Source organism: Pongo abelii, chromosome 8, assembly GCF_028885655.2.
Source record: "Pongo abelii isolate AG06213 chromosome 8, NHGRI_mPonAbe1-v2.0_pri, whole genome shotgun sequence".
NCBI lineage: Eukaryota > Metazoa > Chordata > Mammalia > Primates > Hominidae > Pongo > Pongo abelii.
The window spans coordinates 118,081,876-118,104,848 of NC_071993.2; positions in this window are offsets into that span (position 1 = coordinate 118,081,876).

The window sequence follows — 22,973 nt, forward strand, 5'->3', positions numbered from 1 at the left end:
CCTTCTGCTTGCTTTGGGTTTAATTTACTTATTTTAAAAAATGCATATTATTGGTCTGAGAACTTGCATCTTTTTAAATGTAGTCATATAATGCTATTGATTTTCCTCTAAACACAGCTTTAGTTGCATTCAAAAGATTTGGTATGTTGTATTTGATTTTTCATTCCATTCAAAATATTTTCTAATTACTTTTGAGACTCCCTTTTTGATATGTGTGTTCTCCAGAAGTGTGATATTTAGTTTCCAAATATTTGGGGGATTTTCCATATAAGTTTCTGTTATTGATTTTTAGTTTGGCTATGTTATGGTCAAATAATATACTATATATAATTTCAATTATTTTAAATTTGGTAAGGTTTGTTTATAAGCCAGAATATGGTCTATATTTTTTATTTTTATTGAGAGATAATTCACATACCATTAAGTTAACCATTTAAAAGCATACAGGTCAGTGGTTTTTACTTTATTCACAAGGTTGCACAGCCATTACCTCTATTTAATTCCAGATCATTTTTTACCACCTTTAAAAGAAGCTCTGTACCCATAGCAGTAACTCCATTCTCTCCTCCCAGCCCCAAGCAAGTAATTATCTACTTTATCTTTATGGATTTGCATATTTTGGACATTTCATACAAATTAAATCATATAATATGTGGCGTTTTGCATCTGGCTTTTTTCACTGAGCCTGTTTTCAAGTTTTATCCAAAACTTGAAGTATCGGTAGTTTATTCCTTCTTATGGCTGAGTAATATTCCATTATATGGATATATGGATATACCATTTTATTTATCCATTCATCAGTTAAAGGACATTAAGTTGTTTTGTCTTTTTGTATATGATTAGTAATGGCTATAAGCATTCATGTACAAATTTTTGTATGGACATATATTTTCTTTTCTCTTGGGTATATATTTGAGGCTGGAATTACTAAGTTATAGGGTAACTCTATGTTTAGCATATTTAGGAATTGCAAAACTGTTTTCCAAAGCAGATAACATTTTTATCAATACTTGTCATTTTGTATCTTTTGAGTCATTCTAATGGGTGTGAAGTGGTATCTCATTGCATGTGTGTGTGTATTTACATATATTTTAAGAGATAGGGTCTCACTGTGTTGCCCAGGCTGGCCTTGAACTCCTGGGCTCAAGTGATTCTCCTATGTCAGCCTCCCAAGTAGTTGGAACTATAGAAGCACCTCACCACATTTGGGTTTATTGTGGTTTTAATACGCATTTCCATCTATGGAAAGTTGAAGTTTGCATATGGAAAGTTGTTGAAGGTCTTTTCATATGCTTATTAGTCTCTTGCATGTCTTCTTTGGAGAAATGTCTATGCAAATCCTTTGCCTACATAGAATTTAGTAATTGGATCTTTTTTATTATTGAGTTATAAAGGTTCTTTAGATATTCGATACTAGATTCTTCTCAGATACATGATTTGCAAATGTTTTCTCCTGTTTTGTGTGTTTTTTTACTTTCTTGGTGACGTCCTTTGAAACATAAAAGTTTTTAATTTTTATGTAGTCTCATATATTTATTTTTTCATCAGTTTCTTGTGTTTTAGGTGTCATATCTAAGAAACTATTGCCTAGATAATCTAAGATATAGATAATCTAAGATATAGAAATAATCCAAGATATGGAGAGTTGCATCTCTGTTTTCTTCTAAGAGGGTTACAGTTTTAGCTCTTGCTTTTAGGTCCTTGTTTCATTTTGGGTTATTTTTGCATATGGTGTGAGGTAGGGGTCCAAGTTCATTATTTTGCATGTGAAAATCCAGTTGTCTGAGCACTACATTTTGAAAAGACCATTCTTTTTCTCCATTAAATTGTCTTGGCACTCTTGCTGAAAATCAATTGTCCATAGATGTGAAAGTTTATTTATGGATTCTCAATTTTATTCCATTAATCTACATGTCTATTCTTATGCCAGAAACATAGTGTCTTAATTACTGTAGCTTTGTAGCAAATTTGGAAATCAGGAAGCGTGAGTTCTCCAACTTTTTCTTCTTTTTCAATATTATTTTAGCTATTCCTTGTTCATTGCATTTCTATATACATTTTTGGATCACTTATAAATTTCTAACAAAAAGATAGTTGAAATTTTGATAAGAATTATATTGAATCCGTAGATCAATTTGGTAGGCACTATCATCTAGCAATATTAAGTCTTTCAGTATATGAACACAGGTTGTCTTTCCAATTTGGTATCTTGATGAATATTCTTTTGTTCTTGAAAAGAGTATGTATTTTGCTATTGTTGATGGAGTGTTCTATAAATGTCAATTTGCTTGACAGTTTTTTCAGGACCTTTATATATGATTACCCTGAAAGGAGTGCTGAACTCATCATTGTGAATTTGTGTATTTCTTTTTTTAAATATATCAATTTTTGCTTAATGTATTTTGAAGATCTTTAATGTGCATATACATTTAGGATTTTTGTATTTTCTTTCTTTTTTTTTTTTTTTTGAGACAGAATCTCTTTCTGTTGCCCAGGCTAGAGTGCAGTGGCATAATCACAGCTCACAGCAGCCTTTACCTGCCAGGTTCAAACAATCTTCCCATCTCGGCCCCCTGAATAGCTGAGACCACAGGGATGCATCATCATGCCTGGCTAATTTTTAAATTTTTTGTAGAGATGGGAGTTTTCCTATGTTGCCCTTGTCTCAAACCCTTGAGTTCAAACAATCCTCCCATTTCTGCCTCCCAAGGTGATGGGATTATAGGTGTGAGCCACCATGTCCTGCCTGTATTTTCTTAATGTATGTAATCTTTTATTACTTTGTAGTATCTCTCTTTATCTTGAAATTTTTGCTCTGAAGTTGGCTTTGGTATTAATATAGCCCCACTGGATTTATTTTGATGAATATTTGCATCATATATCTTTTTTCATCCTTTTACTTTTTTTTTTTTTTTTTTTTTGAGACAGAGTCTTGCTCTGTCGCCAGGGTGGAGTAGAGTGGCATGATCTCGGCTTACCGCAACCTCCTCCTCCTGGGTTCAGGTGATTCTTCTGCCTCAGTCTCCCAAGTAGCTAGGATTGCAGGCACATGCCACCATGCCCAGCTAATTTTTGTATTTTTTCTTTTTAGTAGAGATGGGGTTTCACCATGTTGGACAGGATGGTCTAGATCTCCTGACCTCGTGATCTGCCCACCTCAGCCTCCCAAAGTGCTGGGATTACAGGCGTGAGCCACTGCACCTGGCTTCATCCTTTTTACTTTTAACCTATCTATATCATTATATTTAAATTGGGCTGCTTGTAGAGAGCATGTAGTTGAGTCTTGTTTTATTTATCAAATCTGATGATCTCTGTCTTTTTATTAGTGGGTTTAGACCATTTCATTTTAATGTAATTATTTGTATGGTTGAGTTAAGGTTTACATTTTATTATTTGTTTTCTGTGTGTCACTTCTGTTCTTCATTCTTCTGTTCTCTCTTTCTTGTCTTTTTTGGATTATTCAATTACTTTTATTTATATTTACTTTTCATTTTCATATTGATTTTTTTTGGTTATAATGTTTGTATTATTTTTCTACAGGCTGATCTAGGGATTGCAATACATACCTTAACCTTTCATAGTCTTCTTAGAGTTAATGTTTTACCACTTCAAATAAAATGTAGATTGGTAAACAGTATGCATGTTCCTCAAAAAGTTAAAAATAAAAATATCGTATGCCCAGCAGTCCCACTCTTGTGTAAATATCCAAAAGAAACAAAATCAATATCTTAAAGAGATGTGTGCACCCCCAAGTTTATTGCAGCATTTTTCAGAATGGCCAAGATATAGAAATAATCTAAGTATTTGCCAACGTGTGACTGGATAAAGAAAATATGAGATACACACACACACGAGGGGGTCTTCAAAAAGTTCATGAAAAATGCATGTTATGAAAACAACTATGTATGGTTTTCAAAGCTTTCTGCACCAAAAGAAACCTGTACTAGTTTGTTATAACATGTCCGAACAAGATCTAGTTTGAGGTACTAATTTGTTATAACATGTCTGAACAAGATCTAGTTTGAGGTACTAAGTTTCAAAAGGACATCCATTTGAAAAAAGCTTCTATTAGAGCAACATGAATTTTGCTAAAATTGGAGCAAGAAGAAACATCAAATTTATGGTGAAGCTTGGGTGGAAGAATTGTTAAATCACTGATGCTTTACAAAATCTTAAGGGGACAATGCCCCAAAGAAATCAGCAATTTGCAAATGGATAAGTCATTTTAAGAAGGGATGAGATGGTGTTAAAGATGAAGCCCACAGTGGCAGACCATACTCATCAATTTGCAAGGAAAAAATTCATTTTGTTTGTGCCCTAACTGAAGGGGACCTATGAGTAACAGCAGAAACAATATTTACTACCATAGACATCTCCATTGGTTCAGCTTACATAATTCTGACTGAAAAATTAAAGTTGAGCAAACTTTCTATTTGATGGGTGTCAAAGATCAGCTGTGCCTAGATCAGTTACAGACAAGAGCAGAGCTTTCAATAGAAATTGTAAACAAGTGGGATCAAGATCCTGAAGGATTTTTTTTCCTAAAGAATTGTAACAAGAGATGAAACATGGCCTTACCAGTATGATTCTGAAGACAAAGAACAATCGAAGCAATGGCTACCAAGAAGTGGAAATGGTCCAATCAAAGTAAAAGTGGGCTGGTTAAGAACAAAGGTCATGGCAACAGTTTTTTTGGGGATACTCAAGGCATTTTGCTGGTTAATTTTCTGGAGGGACAAAGAATGATAACATCTGCTTATTATGAGACTGTTTTGAGAAAGTTAACCAAAGCTTTAGCAGAAAAATGTCTGAGAAAACCTCACCAGAAAGTCCTTCTCTACCACAATAATGGGCCTGCTCTTTTCTCTTACCAAGGTCAATTTTGTTAGTTTCTATGGGAAATCACTAGGCATCCACCTGAGCTTCCTAATTTGGCACCTATTGATGTGTTTTTGTTTCCTTTTAAGTCTTTTGTTTTTCTTGTAAATCTTTAAAGGCACCTAGCTTTTTTTAAGTTAATAATGTAAAAAAAACCAAAAACAAAAACCAAAAAAACAAAAAACCTACATTGATGGGGTTAAATTTCCAGGACCCTTAGTTTTTTAGGGATGAACTAATCAGCTGGTATTATTGCTTACAAAAATGTGTACTTCGATGGAGTTTATGTTGAGAAATAAACCTTATATTTTTTATTTTTATCTTTTAATTCAAATTTCCATGACTTTTTGAAGTCCCCTCATGTGTATATGTGTGTGTGTGTGTGTGTGTGTGTGTGCATATAAAATGGGATATTATTCTGCCTTAAAAAAGAAGGAAATCCTGCCACAGGATTCACCTTGAGGGCATTATGCTAAGTTAAGCGAGACCCAGAAAGTGAAATACTGTATGATCTCACTTATATGTGCAATCTTTTTTGTTTTTTGAGATAGGGTCTTGCTCTGTCATGTAGGCTAAAGTGCAGTGGCATGATCTTGACTCACTGCAACCTCGGCCTCCCAGGTTCAAGCGATTCCTGCCTCAGCCTCTTGGGGAGCCGGGACTAAGGCATGTGCCACTGTGCCCAGCCAATTTTTTGTATTTTTTTGTAGAGACGGGGTTTTGCCATGTTGGCAAGGCTGGTCTTGAACTCTTAGCCCCAAGAAACCTACCTGCCTCGGCCTTCCAAAGTTCTGGGGTTACACGCATGAGCCATGGTGCCTGGCCTTATATGTACAATTTAAAAAAGTTAAACTTGCCAGGCACAGTGGCTTATTCTTATAATTCTAGCACTTTGGGAGGCTGAGGCAGGTGGATTACTTAAGCTCAGGAGTTCCAGACCAGCCTGGGCAAGATGGCAAAACCCTGTCTCTACAAAAATTCCAAAAACCTAGGCAGGCATGGTGGTGTGTGCCTGTAGTCCTGGCTACCCGGGGGGCTGAGGTGGGAGGATTGCTTGAGCCTAGGAGGTCAAGGCTGCAGTGAGTTGTGATTGTGCCACTGCACTCCTGCCTGTGTGACAGAGTGACCCTATCTAAAACAAAAAATAAAAATAAAAAAGTTAAACTCATAAAAGCAGAGATCAGAATTGTGTTTGCCAGGTGACATCAGCAATATGGCTAACTCGAGATGGCTGGTGCTCATTCTCCTCAAAAGAAAGGACCAAGACAATGAATAAACAGTTGAGACTTAACTGGAGTGCTGAAGGGAGAGTGCCGGAGTACAGTGGGAAAGTGGAGATGCATCTCCAGGAGGGCAGCGTGGAGGCATGTGGATTCTGCAGCCCATCTCTCTCTCCCAGATCATATCTGCCCAGAGTCAGGAGGGACTTCACATTTTGGGGAAAAGGTAAGCAGAAGATCTGATTCCCACTAGTCCCCATTGCCAAATACCTATAGTCCTTACTGCAGAAGGATCCCATAGTCCTTCCAAGTCCTGAATCCAGTTTGGAGAGCTGCCAGGAATTTTCACAGCTGTATTATCCACATAGGGTGCCCTCCACATCCCTCATTTACCACCTGTGAGCCAAGCTCCTGTAGCATAGCAGAATCTCGAGACCAGAGCCACCTCTGGTGTGCACCCTGCTCTGAGGGCTAGTAGTGACTACACCTTTCCATCTTCATTCCACCAAACCCATACATGGATGAATACCAGTGTGCCTGGAGCCCAGGACCCAGATTGGCTGTAACTCTGGTCATGAACAACCCCTATTACTGCACTTCCAGCTGGAGCAATAGTCTGGCAGCCCTGCCCAAGACAAACTCACTCTTGAGCCAGTCAAACCACTGGGTTCCTATCCCCAAGTGGGAGAGACCCCTGAGCCTCTGAACAGATGCTATGTTCGTGGGGCTGTGGAGCAGCTACATGTTCATGCTGAAGACCTGAGAAACAGCCTGAAGTACCCCATTTGGCAGACACTCCCCAGGCATGGCTGAGTAGCATTGTACCCACATGCCAGACCTGAGAAACAGCCCTGGAGGGCTGCTCCTGGTGGGCATACCCCTGAACTGGCTGAACAGCCTTGCACTCATGCTCCAGACTGAGAAACAGCCCTGTAGGCCACCCCTGGTGGGCATACCCTAGGGCCATTTAAGCAGCCCTGTACCTGCATACTAGGCCTGAGACATAGCCCCATGGGTCACCCCTGCAGAAACACCCCCAGGGTGTTTCCCTCACCCTTTTCCTTCTCTATACTTCTGAAACACCCATATACTTATGGAACACCCATAATATGAGTATTTGTTTGCTTAATGATGTCCCATAAATCATGCAGACTTTCTTCATTCTTTTTAATTCTTTTTCTCTTTTCGTCTGTCCATGTTATTTCAAAAGACTTGTCTTCAAGTTCAGAGATTCTTTCTTCTGCTTGGTCTGGTGTTGCTGAAACTCTTGATTTTTTTTTATTTCATTCATTGAATTCTTCAGCTCTAGGATTTCTGTTTGGTTCTTTTTATACACACACACGTGTATGTATATATATTATATGTACACATACATACATATATACACATACATGCATGTATATATATAATTTCTCATTTGAATCATGAATTGTTTTTCTGATTTCAGTTAACTATCTGTTTTCTCTTATATCTCACTGAGTTTCCTTAAGTATTAATATTTGAAATTATTTTTCTGGCATTTCACATATTTCCTTATGATTGGGATCTGTTACTGAAGAATTATTGTTTTCCTTTGGAGGTGTCATGTTTCCTTGCTTTTACATGTGTGATGTGTCTGTTCCTACAGTGATTTCTATGCATCTTGTGGAAGAGTCACTTCTTCCAATTTTATGGAGTAGGTTTTGAAGGGAAATACTTATTCATATGAATGGGTCATAGAGTGTTGGTTTGGTTGGGATGTGTTGGCCTTGCTTCTAGGTGGATGCAATAGTGTAGTCTCCATGTAGTTTCTTCATCTGTAATACACACTACTGATATTTATGAATGTCTCAGTGGCCTAGGCTGAGAATTTGTGGGGGTAGTGCCAGAGTGGGTTGCTGGGTTGTTTCTCACATTGCGAGAATGTGTATGTGTGTGTGTGCACATGGTGCATTGGCCAACTTGGGATCTGACTTGCTGAGATTGGGGCTGATACTCTGGCCAGGAGCACAGGCACATGGTTGTTCAGTCAGCCTGGGGCATGACTGCCAGGAGTGGGCCATGGAGGTGTTTCTCAGGCCCAGGATGCAGGCACACTGCTGCTCAACTCGTGGGGTGTGTATGCTGGGGCAGCCCGTGAGGCTGTTTCTTAGGCTCAGGATATGGTCACATGGCTTGTCAGCTGGCCTGTGGGTGTGTCTGCTGAAGGGGTGCCCATGGGGCTATTTCTGAGGTTTGGGATTTCGGTCCAAGGCTATCAGGCATCCCATGGAAGGGTCATGCCTATCAGTGGCATCCTATGGAAGAGGGGCTGAAAACTTGGGAGACAGATGAACATCCAGGTCCAGGAAGCTCAAAGAACCCCGAATACATTCAACCTGAATAGGTCCTCTCTGAGGCACATTATAGTCAAACTGTCAAAAGTCAAAGATAAAGAATTCTAAAGACAGCAAGATAAAAGCATCAAGTCATATATAAGAGAATCCACATTGGACTAACAGCAGATTTCTCAGCAGAAACCTTACAGGCCAAGAGAGAATGGGATGATATATTCAAAATGAAACTGCCAGCGAAGAATATTATGCCCAGCAAAGCTACCTTTCAAGCATGAAGGAGAAATAAAATTTTCCACAGAGAAACAAACACTAAGAAAATTCATCACCACTAGACCTGCCTTACAAGACATTACTCAAAGGATACTTGCACCTGAAAGTGAAAAGACTATAACTACCATCATGAAAACATGGAAAAGTATAAAACTCACTGGTAGAGCCAGCACAAAAAGGAGAAAGAGAAAGAAAGTAAACCTTATTACTATGGATATCTCCCGGCCACAAAAATAAACAATAAAAGAGGAAGTAGGGAACAAAGAATACACAAAACAACCAGAAAACAATCAATAAATGACAGGGCCAGGCAGGGTGGCTTATGCCTGTAATCCCAGCACTTTGGGAGGCCGAGGCAGGTGGATCATTTGAGGCCAGGAATTCAAGACCAGCCTGGCCAACATAGTGAAACCATGTCTCTATTAAAAAATACAAAAATTAGCCAGGTGTGGTGGCACATGCCTGTAATCCTAGCTACTTGGGAGGCCGAGGCAGAAGACTCTCTTGAACCTGGGAGGTGGAGGTTGCAATGAGCCAAGATCTCACCACTGCACTCTAGCCTGGGTGACAGAGCACGAGTCAGTCTCTAAAATAAAATAAAGTAAAATAAAATGACAGGAGTAAGTTCTCACCTATCAGTAGTAACATTGAATGTAAATGGATTAAATCTCCCATTTAAAAGATATAGACAGGCTGAATGCATAAAATTTTAAAAAAGACATAACTATATGTTGCTTATAAGGAACTCACCTTAACTGTAAAGACACACATAGACTGAAAGTGAAGAGGTGTGAAAAGATACTCTTCACAAACAGAAACCAAAATTAAGCAGGATTAGCTATACTTATATCAGACAAAATAGATTTCAAGTCAAAAGCTGTAAAAAGAGACAGACATTATATAATAATAACGGGGTCAATTCTGCAAGAAAATATAATTGTAAATATATATGCACCCAGTAAGAGAGCACCCAGATACATAAAGCAAATATTTGATTTAAAGGGAGAGATAGACCCCCAATACAATGATAGTTGAGGAATTCAACACCCCACTCTCAGCATTGTACAGATCATCTAGACAGAAAGCCAATAAAGAGACATCAAATTTAAATTATACCGTAGACCAAATAGACCTAACAGACATTTATAGAACATTTCACCCAACAGCTGCAGAATACACATTCTTTTCTTCAGCACATGGAACATTCTCTAGGATTGACCATATGTTAGGATACAAAAGAAGTCTAAGCAAATTAGAAAACACTGAAATCACATCAACTGTCTTATCTGACCACAATGTTATAAGAGAAACATTAGAAACTATGTGAACACATGGAAATTAAATAACATGCTCCTGAACAACCAATGGGTGAAAGAAGAAATTAAGATGGAAATTGAATAATTCCTTTAAAAAAATGAAAATAGAAACACAACATACCAAAACCAATGGGACAAAGCAAAGGCAGTATTAAGAGGCAAGTATATAGCAATAAATGCCTACACCAAAAAATGAGAATAATTTCAAATAACAACCTAATGATGAATCTCAAAAACTAGAAAAGCTAGAACAAGCCAACCCCAAAATTAGAAGAAGAAAAGAGTAAAAAAGTTCTGAGCAGAAGTAAATACAATTGGGTCTAGAAAAACAATACAGAAGGTCAGTGAAATGAATAAACAAATCATTAGCTGGACTAAAAAAAAACAGAGAAGATCCAAATAAATAAAACTAGAAATAAAAAAGGAGTGTCACAACAGACAACACAGAAATACAAAGGATCATTAGAGGCTACTACGAACAACTATATAACAATAAATTCAAAAGCCTAGAGGAAATGGATAAATTCCTGGACACACACAGCTTACCAAGATTGAACCAAGAAGAAGTAGAAAACTTGAACATACCAATAAGTAATGATATCGACTCACTAATACAAAGTGTCCCCCCCAAAAAGTCCAGGACTGCATTTGATTTACTGCTGACTTCTACCAAACCTTTACAGAACAATTAATACAAATTTTCTCAAACTCTTCGAAAAATTGAAACAGGGAATTCTTCCTAAGCCTGCATAACCCTGATACCAAAACTAGACAAGAACATAATAGATAAAGAAAACTAGGCTGGGTGCGGTGGCTTACACCTGTAATCCTAAAACTTTGGTAGGCTGAGCTGGGTGATCACTTGAGGTCAGGAGTTCAAGACAAGCCTGGCCAACATGGTGAAACCCCATCTCCATTAAAAATACAAAAATTAGCTGGGTGTGGTGGTGCACACCTGTAATCCCAGCTATTTGGGAGGCTGAGGCAGGAGGATCACTTGAATCCAGGAGGTGGAAGTTGCAGTGAGCAGAGATCACACTCCTGCAATCCAGCCTGGGTGACAGAGTGAGACTCCATCTCAAAATAAATAAATAAATAAATAAATAAATAAATAAAACTACAGGTCAATGATGAACATGGATGCAAAGATTCTCAACAAAATACTAGCAAACCAATCCAAGAACACATCAAAAAGATAATACATTATGATTAAGTGATGATATATCATGATTAATCATCTGCACATTCCTGGGAAGTATCCAGGAGTACACAGATTTTCCAACATGTACAGATCAATAAATGTCACATATTGCATCAGTAGAATGAAGGACAAAAACCATATATGATCATCTTAATAGATGCAGAAAAAGCATTTGATAAAATTCAACATCTCTTCATGATTAAAAACTCTCAATAAATTTGATATAGAAAAAAAGTACCTCAACATAATAAAAGGCCAATATGACAAACACTATACTGAACAGAAAAGGCTGAAAGCTTCTCCTCTAACAACTGGAACAAGACAAAAACACTCATTCTCACACTCTTATTCACCATAGTACTGAAAGCCCTAGTCAGAGCAAATTAGGTAAGAGATGGAAATAAAGGGCATCCAAATTGGAAAGGAGAAAGCAAAATAGTTCCTGTTTGTAGACAACATAATTTTACATGTAAAAAAACCTAAAGATTCTAAAAAAAAGTTATTAGAACTAATAAACAAATTGGGTTAAGTTGCAGATACAAAATCAATGTACAAAAATCAGTAGTGTTTCTGTACATAAACAATGAACTAGCTGAAAAAAAATCAAGAATGCAATCACATTTACAATAACTACCAAATAAATTTAATCCTGGGGAAAGATCTTCAAAAGGAAAGCTACAAAGCACAGAGGAAAGAAATAGAAGATACAAACAAATGAAAAGACACCCAATGCCCATAGATCAGAAGAATTAATATTGTTAAAATGAACATACTACCCAAAGCAATCCACAGATTCAATACAATTCCTATAAAAATACCAACGACATTCTTCACAGAAGTGGGAAAAAATTCCTAAAATTTGTATGGAACCACAAAAGACCCAGAGTAGCCAAAGCAATCCTGAAGAAAAAAGAAAAGTTGGAGGCATCACACTACCAGACTTCAAAATATGCTACAAAGCTGTAGTAACCAAAATAGCATTGAACTGGCGTAAGAACAGACAAAGACCAATGCATGAAATAGACAACCCAGAAATTAATTCATATACCTACAGCCAACTGATTTTTGACATTGGTGAAAGGACAGTCTCTTCAATAAACGGTGCTGGGAAAACTGAACATCCATATCCCCCAGCTATTACACTATGTAAAAATCAACTCAAAATGGATCAAAGACTGAAACGTAAGAGCTGAGACTATAAAAGTAATGGGAGAAAACAGGGGAAATGCTTCAGGACATTTGTGTTAGAAAATATGTTATGAACAAGACTTCAAAAGCACAGGCAACAAAACCAAAAATGAACAAGTGGGGATTATATCAAACTAAAAAGCTTCTTCATAGCAAAGGAAACAATCAACAGAGTCAAAAAGCAGCCTATGGAATAAGAGAAAATATTAGTAAACTATTCTTCTGACTTGGAATTAATACCCAGAATATACAAGGAACTCAAACATCTCACTGGCCAAAAAAAAAAAAAAAATAAATAAATAAAAAAGTAAACAATCTTACCATTCATTTGATGAAAAAATGGGCAAGTAATCTCAACAGTCATTTCTAAACAGAAGGCATATATATGGCCAACAGAGAAATATTTTTAAAAAATGCTCAACATCACTAATCATCAGGGAAATGCAAATCAAAATCACAATGAAGTATCATCTTACCCCTGTTAGGATGGCTGTTATCAAAAAGACAAAAAATAACAAATACTGGTGAGAATGCCGAGAAAGGGACACTCTTGATGGGAATGTAAACTTGTCTAGCCGTTATGGAGAACAGTATGAAAGTTCCTCGAAAAACTGCAAATAGAACTATCATATGATTCAGCAATCCCGCTACTGGGCATTTATCCAAAGGAAAGGAAATCAGTATATTGAAGAGATGTCTGCACCCCCATGTTTATTGCAGCACTATTCACAATAGCCAAGATATAGAATCAACCTAGATGTCTAACAACAGTTGAACGGAGAAAGAAAATGTGGTATATATACACAATGAAATACTATTCAGCTATAAAAAAGAATGAAATCCTGTCATTTGCAGCAACAGGCATGGAGCTGAAGGACATTATGTTAAGTGAAATAAGCCAGGAAAAGAAAGTGAACACAGTGTGTTTTCATTCATATGTGGTAGCTAAAAAAAAGTTGATCTTGGCTGGGTGCGGTGGCTCATGCCTGTAATCCCAACACTTTGGGAGGCCGAGGTGGGCGGATCACCAAGTCAGGAGTTCGAGACCAGCCTGGCCAATGTGGTGAAACCCTGTCTCCAACAAAAATACAAAAATTAGCCAAGTGTGGTGGCACATGCCTGTAGTCCCAGCTACTTGGGAGGCTGAGGAGGGAGAATCGCTTGAACCTGGGAGGCAGAGGTTGCAGTGAGCCAAGATCACACCATTGCACTCCAGCCTGGGTGACAGAGACTCCATCTCTCAAACACACACAAAAAAGGTGATCTCATAGAAGTAAAATGTAGAGCAGAAGATACTAGAGGTTGGGAAGGATAGGAGAAATAAAGGGGTAGTGAGAGATTTGTTAAAGGACACAAAATTACAACTAGATAGGAGGAATAAGTTCTAGTGTTCTATATTCTATACCATTGTAGGATGACTGTGGTTAACAATAGTGCACAGTTTCAAATAGCTAGAAGGAGGACATTGAATGTCCCCAACACAAAAAAATGATAAATGTTTGAGATGACGGATATGCTGATTCCCCTGATCTAATCTGTATACATCATGTATATGGAAACATCATAATGTACCCCATATATGGGTACAATTATTATGTGTCAATTTCAAAAAAAAGTATAAATAAAGAACGGTAGTTTCCAGGAACTGGGGAGTAGGGAAATGGGGAGATGTTAGTCAAAGGGTACAAAGATTCAGTTATTCAGAATGAACAATTTCTGGGTATCTATTGTACAATATGATGACCATAGCTAATACTGTATACTTGAAATTTGCTAAGATAGTTGATCTTAAGTGTTCTCACTACACAAAAGAATTGTAACTATGTGAGTTGATAGATATGTTGATTGGCTTGATTGTCATTCTCATTTCACAATGTATATGTATATCAAAATCATATTGTACACTTTAAATATTTACAATTTTATTTGTCATGTATACCTAAATAAAGCTGGAAAAATTAAAATGTAGAAGACTTATAACTATATAAATTGCTTTACACTGTCCATGCTATAATTGTCATATATGTTACATATGTATGCATTGAAGCCCTACCAGATGTAGTAATTTTGATCTTAAAATCAATCATATTTTAAAGAACTCATAAGGAAAAAATATATTTACCCTCGTTATAGATACCCAAGTGTTGGTTGAATTGTGCCCTTCAAAAAATAGATATGTTGGAGTCCTAACCCCCAGTACCTCAGAATGTGTTTATTTGGGGATAAGGTCTTTATAGAGGTAATCAAGTTAAAATGAGGTCTTTAGGGAGGCCTCTGTCCAATATGAAATAGGAAAAATTTGGGCACAAAGATACAAGCACAGGGAGAACGCCATGTGAAGACGAAGGCAGAGATCGGGGGGATGCATCTCCACTGACACCTTGATCTTAGACTTCTAGCCTCCAGAATGATGAGACAAACATTTTCTATTGCTTAAGCCACCCAGTGTGTGGTACTTTGTTATGGCAGCCCTAGCCAATGAGTATGCTAAATATTTCCCATTTCTGTTGTTACTCCCTCATTCCTGAGGTCTCAAGCTTCCGTCTTATTTTTCCCTTCAGACTGAGCAACTTCCTTTAGTGTTTCTATTGATTTATCTTCAGATTCACTGAATTTTTCCTCTGTCTTCTGTGTTTTTGCTACCGAGCCTATAATGGGTTGAATAGTGTTCCCCACAAACTCATGTTGAACCAGAGCCTTACAATATGACTTTATTTGGAAATAGGATCTTTGCAGATGTAATTAGTTAAGGATTTCAAGATGAAATCATCCTGGATTTAGGGTGGGTTCTACAGCCAGTGACTTTTTGTCTTTATAAGGAAAGAAGAGGGAGATTTGGATAGGAAAAGTGTAGAAGGAAGAAGGCCATGTGAAGATGGAGACAGAGATTGGACTGACGCTGCCACAAGCCAAGGAATGCAAAAAGCCACAAGGAGCTGGAAGAGGGAAGGAAGAATTCTGCCTTATAACTTTTGAAGGGCATGTGACCCCACTGATACCTTGATTTCAGACTTCTAGCCTCCAAGGCTGTGGGAGAATATGTGTCTATTATTTTAAGCCACTCAGTTTGTGGTAAGTTGTTACAGCATCCCTAGGAAACCCATACAGAGCCTTTCCAGTGAGATTTAATTTTTTGAATGAATTTTTTAGTTTAAAGATTTGGCATTCAGTTCTTCTTTAGCATGTCTATTTCAGAGAACTTCTATCTTTTAATTTACTTAATGAATACTTACCTTTACCTCTTGCAACCTGGTTATAATAGTTGCTTTAAACTCTGTCAGATAATTAATTCTAACATCTCAGGTTAAACATCTGTTCATCATTTCTCCCTTCCCAGCATTTAACTGGATCTTTGTATGTTGAGCAATTTTGGATTCTGTCTTGGACATTATGAGTATTACTCTTGGTCCTGTGAAAATCTGTTTGGTTTATGTTCACAGGAAATCAACCTAGTAGTTGGTTTCAAATCACAGGTCTCATCTCCCCTTCTGTAACCAGTGTTTGGATGTTGGGGGTATGAACCTTGGCAGGATCCTGCCTGCCATTGGTCACACGCATGCACAGGTCACAGGTGGGCCTGGGACTTACACCTGATCAGACACAAGGCTTAGAGGATTCCCTTCTCCAGCTCTTTTCTCTTTGGGTTCCCCTATGTAATCTTGGTCTCCCAGGGACCCACTGTCCCATTCCTCTGGACAGAAAGATAGGTTTCCTTTAGTTTTAGTTACCCATGATCCTGCCACCCAGTTCTGCATGACTGATTCAGTCCCTGGGCAGAGTGGTAAGGTAAAAGAGCAAAAAAAAGACAGTAAGAGTCCTGACATCCCTCCCTGGCTCTGCCCTTCAGAGCACAGGGTCTTTCTTTCCCTGTTCCTACTGCCAGAAAAGACCTTTTTTTCCTCCTCAAAGTTGTAGCTGCCTATACAGCTACTGCACATTTCCCTATTTGGGGCCACTCTAGTGGCAGGGTGAGGAGAGTAAAAACAAGACAAATAAGTAAAAATGTTCAGAGAGTTTCTCCACATTTCCTAGCTCACAGTGGACCTCTCTACCATTCTCTGTCAAAAGAGGGAGCTTCACCCTCTGAGTTGCTCATACCGGCTGGGCTGCTGAGTTCCACAACTGAGGCCTTCCATGGATCAAATGTGAGAGACAAAAGACGAAAAAAATCAGTAGGAAACTCTCTCATGAGGCTTTCTTCCTCAATTTTTGTTTTCCCTTCCCACTCTCCCTGTTACTGTCTACCTTTCAGATAGCTGCTTTTTGAATTTGCCAGATGTTTTAGTTGTGCTGTTTAGTCGGACCGAGAGGCTGTAATAGACTTGCTCCATCTTGCTTGGCATCGGGAGTGGGTCTATCTTTGAAAATTTATTTTGTTTATCTTTCATTTCTACATGATTGGACAAAGGGGCGCTTCAAAGTCTTGAGTTTAAGCCACACACAGTGGTGTAGGCCTGTAGACCCAGCTACCTGGGAGGATTGCTTGAGGCCCAGGAGTTTGAGGCCAGCCTGGGCCACATAGCAAGACTCCATCTCTAAGAAAAGAAGAAGCATAAACTTAGAGTGCCATCATCAACTGAAAATATTTGGTGCTTAAAACAAAAAGCTGTTATTTAATTTTTTTGAATATATGTAACACTAACAGAAAAGATTCAAAGACTTTGCAGTATATAGAAGTTATTGGAAGTTATGTTTTGATGATTATATGATCATTGTCTAGCATGGAATCTGGCTTATTGAAGATGAAAACTATTTTTATGAAGTTAAAGCTCTAGCATTCATTCTGGTCAATTATTCTGGTTGCACAAAATAGAAAACAACTCCAAGAGGCTGAAGTGAAAGGGGAAGTAGTTGTATGGGATCTGAAATCTCATGGAATCCAAGAACAAGAAGCAAGAGGTTCATCTCAACTTCCTAGCAACAACATTTGGAATTTGGAGTGCTAGCAGAAACCAAGGCAGCTTCTTTCCCATATATATATATATATATATATATATATATAATTTGTATATATATAATATATAATAGATATATAATAGGTATATAATATGTATATATATTTTTGGTGGGGAGGCTTGCATGATTCCTTACATTTATTACTCTCTATTTGCTTAATCCTCTTTCCTTTCTCCACAAAGTTATCAGCTTCTTAGTGACAGTACTGAGTCACTGCATCCATCTTGCCCAAAGCCAGCTCTGCCTCAGGTTAAAGTAAATTTCATTTATGTGAATCAATCCATTTTCTGTTATATTTTAGGCAGTTTGAGTTGGCTCGAATTGCAGAAGAAATCACCCTAAAAAACCATTCACCTCTTTATCCTGTTTAAGGTTCCATCAGCTTTGAGATTCCAACTCTCTTCTCTTTCTCTAGATTTATTTTTTTATTTTTTATTTTATTTGTTTGAGACAGAGTCTTGGTCTGTTGCCCAGGCTGGAGTGCAGTGGTGCGATCTTGGCTCACTGCAACCTTTGCCTCCCAGGTTCAAGTAATCCTCCTGCCTCAGCCTCTTGAGTAGCTGGGATTATAGGTGCACACCACCTTGCCCAGCTAATTTTTGTATTTTTAGTAGAGAAAGGGTTTCACCATGTTGGCCAGGCTGGTCTGAGCACCAATTAAACCCAACACTGTCTTATGTATTTTCCATGTATTCACACATTTAATCTTTGAGGGTATGCCTGAGGCATGTGAAATTATTTTCCCCTTTTTCCATATGAGGAAACTGAAGTCTAGAGAAGTTAAGTAAATATAGTTATGAAATGGCAGAAGCAGGACCAGAACTCAGGTTTCTCTTACTCTAAAGCCTAAATTCTTAATGACTTCACTTGAATGCCTCCCAGAAACTATCAGGCAGTGGTCCTTTCACCAAGGAAGAGTTTGTGCTTCGTGTTATCAATTAGGAAGAATGGGGAAAAAAAGATCATTTCCAGGGAGCAGTGAGAGCCAGACCATCTCTTAAATATGTCTGTGTGCATGTGTGTGTGCGCGCATGGGTGTATATGTTTCAGGCGTGGCGTCTCCATGGTTTCTTGAGTAAATATGAAAGGTGATTTACCTTACCTAATTAGATTAATGGAATATTAGCTTAAGAGTTATTAATGTTGGTGACAAATATCTCCTTTATACCCAGTGGCTCTAGCTCACCTGTTATACCTGAGAACAAGTAGGCATTGCTCACCATAACTGTTTCAAGGTTTGCTTTTCCTCATGCTTCTGGACAAAGCAGACAAGATAATTCACCTGGATGTGGTGGAAAAGGTCACTGCTTTGTGAGGACTGACTTGGAAGACTGTGGTAGGTGATGTTAAACTTTGTGTGTACACACAAGCTCTCAAAAGTCACATTGTAGTGGCAACACAAACATGCCTTGCAGGGTGGCACACCAGCGAAGAGCCAGCTGGGAGCCCAATCTTTCTTGGCATCCTCAAGGTGGAGTTGATCCTAGTACCAACTGCTGTGTTTTTGGTATTGGTCAGAAGCCCTTGCAGAGATAGAAAACACCTGGCTTAATTTTCCAGGCTGGGGCAGGATGGGTTAGCACGTTAGAAAGAGACAAAGGCGATGGCAGGACTCATCGCTTGTTTTTGTGAGTACAGCAAGACTGATCCAGCAGTCAAATGATGAACATGGTAGGTGGTGAATAAGGCAGCTCCTTACAGCACTCCCGGAGTTGATGCTTTTCTTTTGGCTTCCATTAACCTTCAATAACTATGGGATTCCCAAGGGCTTCAGCACAGGTACAAAGAGGTGGAGGAATTAAGTAATAGCTTAGAGGAAGCAATAGAGTTTTCCCTACTGACTCCCCGCTTCCCCCTTGTCAGCAATACAGTGAGTTGACAGATGTTTGTAGCTTACTGCAGCATTTGGTTCCAGCTGTGCGCACGGCATGAGTAGTAGTGGGAACATTGCGTTCCTCACCTGTTCATCATGTTCAGACTAGCGAGTGTGTGTTTAAGTACAGGCTGTGTCGGGGGCGGGGGTGGGGGTGGGGCCTGTGTTTATGTGTGTGTGTGACCAAATTGCTTCTATCTGTGAGGATTTTGTCACAGCCTAGGAGTCCAGGCTAAATGAGTCATGTTTTCTTTTTCTTAGACAGTCAAGTCTTTTTTTCAAAAAGTAAGCAATTAATATTCTCTCCCAGCCAGCTTCCTCACTTCTGTTAGATGAAGTCACCATCAAAGATATAGAAGCCAAGACAAATTTTGGTATTGCCTGATACTTTAATTTCAGATATAACTCGAGGACAGATGATTTATCTTAAGAAGCTTTCTTTTATTGGTAAATTACCTAGCTGATAGTTATAAATTTATCTTCCTCTACTTACATATTCCTTTTAGGAAACAAGAGAATGAGAAAATCCTATACTTATATCCTTGAACTAGTTAAGCTACCTCAACTATTAAGAAATCCTGATTTTGGAATAAAATGTTAGCCATCGTAGTCACCAACTTCACCAGCTTCTGGGCCCCTCTTGCCTCTTTGATAGCTTCACTGTAAGTAGAATTCATTCATTCATACATTCATCCATCACACAAACATTTATCAAGTATCCATGCTTGTGTGTCTTATATTTTGGTATTTATTGAATTACTCATGCACTTGTTAAAAATGCAAACACCCAGGCCCCGCCTTCATCCTACTGAATCAGAATCTCCAAGGAGTAGGTACTAGAAATATGATTTTTAAAAAGCCTGTTTTAGAGATGCTCTAGGAATAGAGATGAAAAGGACAGTCCTTTATACCTGCTAGATCATCATACAAATGAATAGATAAGCTAGAGCAAGAAAAGTCCATCTAAGCCATGATAAAATATGTATGGCACCCATGCGAGAGAGAGGTTGCTTCTACTAGGAGGAGGAGGGGTTGCCTGACCAGTTGGTGTAGTGCTTGCTCTCCATCAGCTTGGCTGTTGGGGAATGGTCAGTCTCCTAGAGTGTACGTGACGTTGCCTCCAAGAGTGGGCATTAGATACAGAAAGAGGGAATACATCTTGCCCTGTACTGTCCTAATCTAGTAGCCATCAATGGACTGAAAGGACAGAGCTAGAAGGAGGATGCGCTAACTTGTCAATGCACTCATTTCTGATGAACATTTTGCAGATTTCTCTTTGGCAGTGCGATCAAGCCTGGAGATTCACAGTATGGAACTTAGAAAGCTCATTGGGCTTACCACCAGGAAAAATGGAGTTCGGCTCTGTCCTTGCCACTTATTAGCTGGACAGTTTACTTAGTCTGTTGCCTAGTTTCCTCCATCTACAAAGGCAGATAATAAAATCTATATTATGGGATTGTTTTGGGAATTATATAATATATAGTACATAAACTGCTTGGCATTGTGCCTAGCATGTGGTCGGTGCTAATAAGTACTATTTATTTTTAGTAATAATATAAATAATAATGGACCCCCATTTGGGTCCCCAGAAATGACTCCTTCTCAGGCCATCAAACCCAAACTCCATATTTACAGTGGCTCTCAACTATTTGCTCTGTCCCAGCTCCCTGGAGGGCTATGACACTGTCATAGCAGTCTCACTGGCTCAGGACAGTGATTCTTAATCTGGGGCCCACTCTTTCCAGCTCAAGTTGGCTTCCTACCCCAGGTAATTTGGACACTGACTCCTGTCCCCACAAGGGCACTTGCTCATCACTCCTGTCCCCCACTGAGATTTATTGCTTTGGGTGGTAAGTCTTCAGCAGGGTGTGCACACCTGCAGCTCTCAAGGAGTTTTGTCAAAATACACATGCTGCATCCCACCTTGGACCTGGTGAATAATTTCCCTGGTGGGGCATTGGTAAGTGTATTTTGTCTTCCTAGGAAATGCTGATCTATAGGCCTGGTTGAGAATTATTATATTTGTGGATATCTCTCTGCTCAGCAATGTCTCACTCAGTTTGCACAGCATGAAATCTTCTAGCAAAAATTAATGGTGTCCACATAGCTTTTCAAAGCTCAGAGATACTGACCCTGTGTGACAAACTGAGGAGGCATAACCTGTGGTGATAAAGAACATATGACAAGAAGAAGAACTCTGTGTATAAAGGGGCCGTGTATATCACCCTACACATGGTGCATACTTCATGGTACTTAATAAAATGCAGCACTTGTTATTATTGATATTCGTTGTGTATTGGCCTCAGGGTTCCTGGCTCTGAAAAGACCTGTTCCCATTTTAGGAGAAAAGACTCCAAATCAGGGAATTAAGAAACCACCTGGCTGTTTGGGAAGCATTTAGAAAATGTGACAAGAGTTGTCATACACAGGCTAGCAGCAGAAATTTCAAGAAAGATAATTACTGTAAACTTTGTTTTTATTTCCCCTTTTGATTCTGAAATTAGGAAGAAGAGCAGTGTGTTGGAAGCTGGGGTGCAGATGGTAAGTGATGGTCTCCCAAGACTCAGTCCCCAAGTTCTAAAAACAGCAACACAGCAAACCCCAGATTGCCACGGGCTCTGATTTTTGTCTCTTAGTATTCATACTTGAAGTGTGGGGTTCCTAGTTGCTGTGCAAAAATGAGTGTAGCCATGTTTCCAACTGAGCCTACTGGCGATGTCCAAAGCCCCTGCCAAGAGCCTCAGAGCAGAGACTTTAGTAGAAGATGGAAAATGAGTGACTCAACAGAGCGAGGAAATTGTCTTCTCAGCTTCCTTTAGATTGTCCAGAAAGGGAGATTAGAAAGGCTCCTCAGAACTAAGACTGGAAAGGGAGTTTATACCATTAGGGCAAAGATTGGGAGACAAAGGTACTGAAGTCAAATGAGACTTTTGTGAAATTCTTTGGAAAGTACAGATTTTGAGACTACATGAACAGCAGCAGCACCAATAACGGTATCACTGGTGCGGGCTATAGACATCAGCTGGGAATGAAGGTGATTCTCAGAGCCCTTAATTTAGCCATCAGCCCCCAGCCAGACCTAAGCCTGCAGCTGGCTGCACAGAGAGGCAACCTGTTCCATCCTTGGAATTCCAACTTAGGTGACTACATAAGGCATTTTGGTTTAGTGGTTCCTAAATAAGACGACGTTCCTTTACGTCTAATCTCTCTCCTGCTGAAATTTCCTACTCTCTTGGTTTTTACCATTAAACTGCTTGCTGCTCATCTGAAAAGTGCAGCTAGCAGGGTGCAAGCTAGTGCTCTAGTGACCGTTAAAATCTATCCTAGGACAGCTAGCACGCAAGGAAAAACTTGCCATTCGCCGCACACCCACTCCCTCCGCCCCCGCTATTCTTATCAGAGAGAACATGGAAAATATTCTACTCCCTCCTCCCTTTATTGAAGGATGCTGTGTGTACATCTGAATGGGGGTGGGATGCGGGGGGGTGGAGTCTAGCTTTCGGTCCTCAACAAAAACATAATGATTCCCAGCAGGCCAGAGCTGGGCAACCAAGGAGGCAGGATCCTGGCCTCTCTCGGATCTGCAGGAAGGGTGGGCTGTGCGGGTCCAGAGTGGGATGCCCGTTCTGGCCGGCGGTGCCTGCTGAGCCCTTCCTGATGTGACTTTATTAGACAAACCCCCACTCCCGCCGGGGGTAGACACACGAGTATCTGCTTTAGGAAGATTTCTGCAACACGGCAGGGTGCAATTCAAAA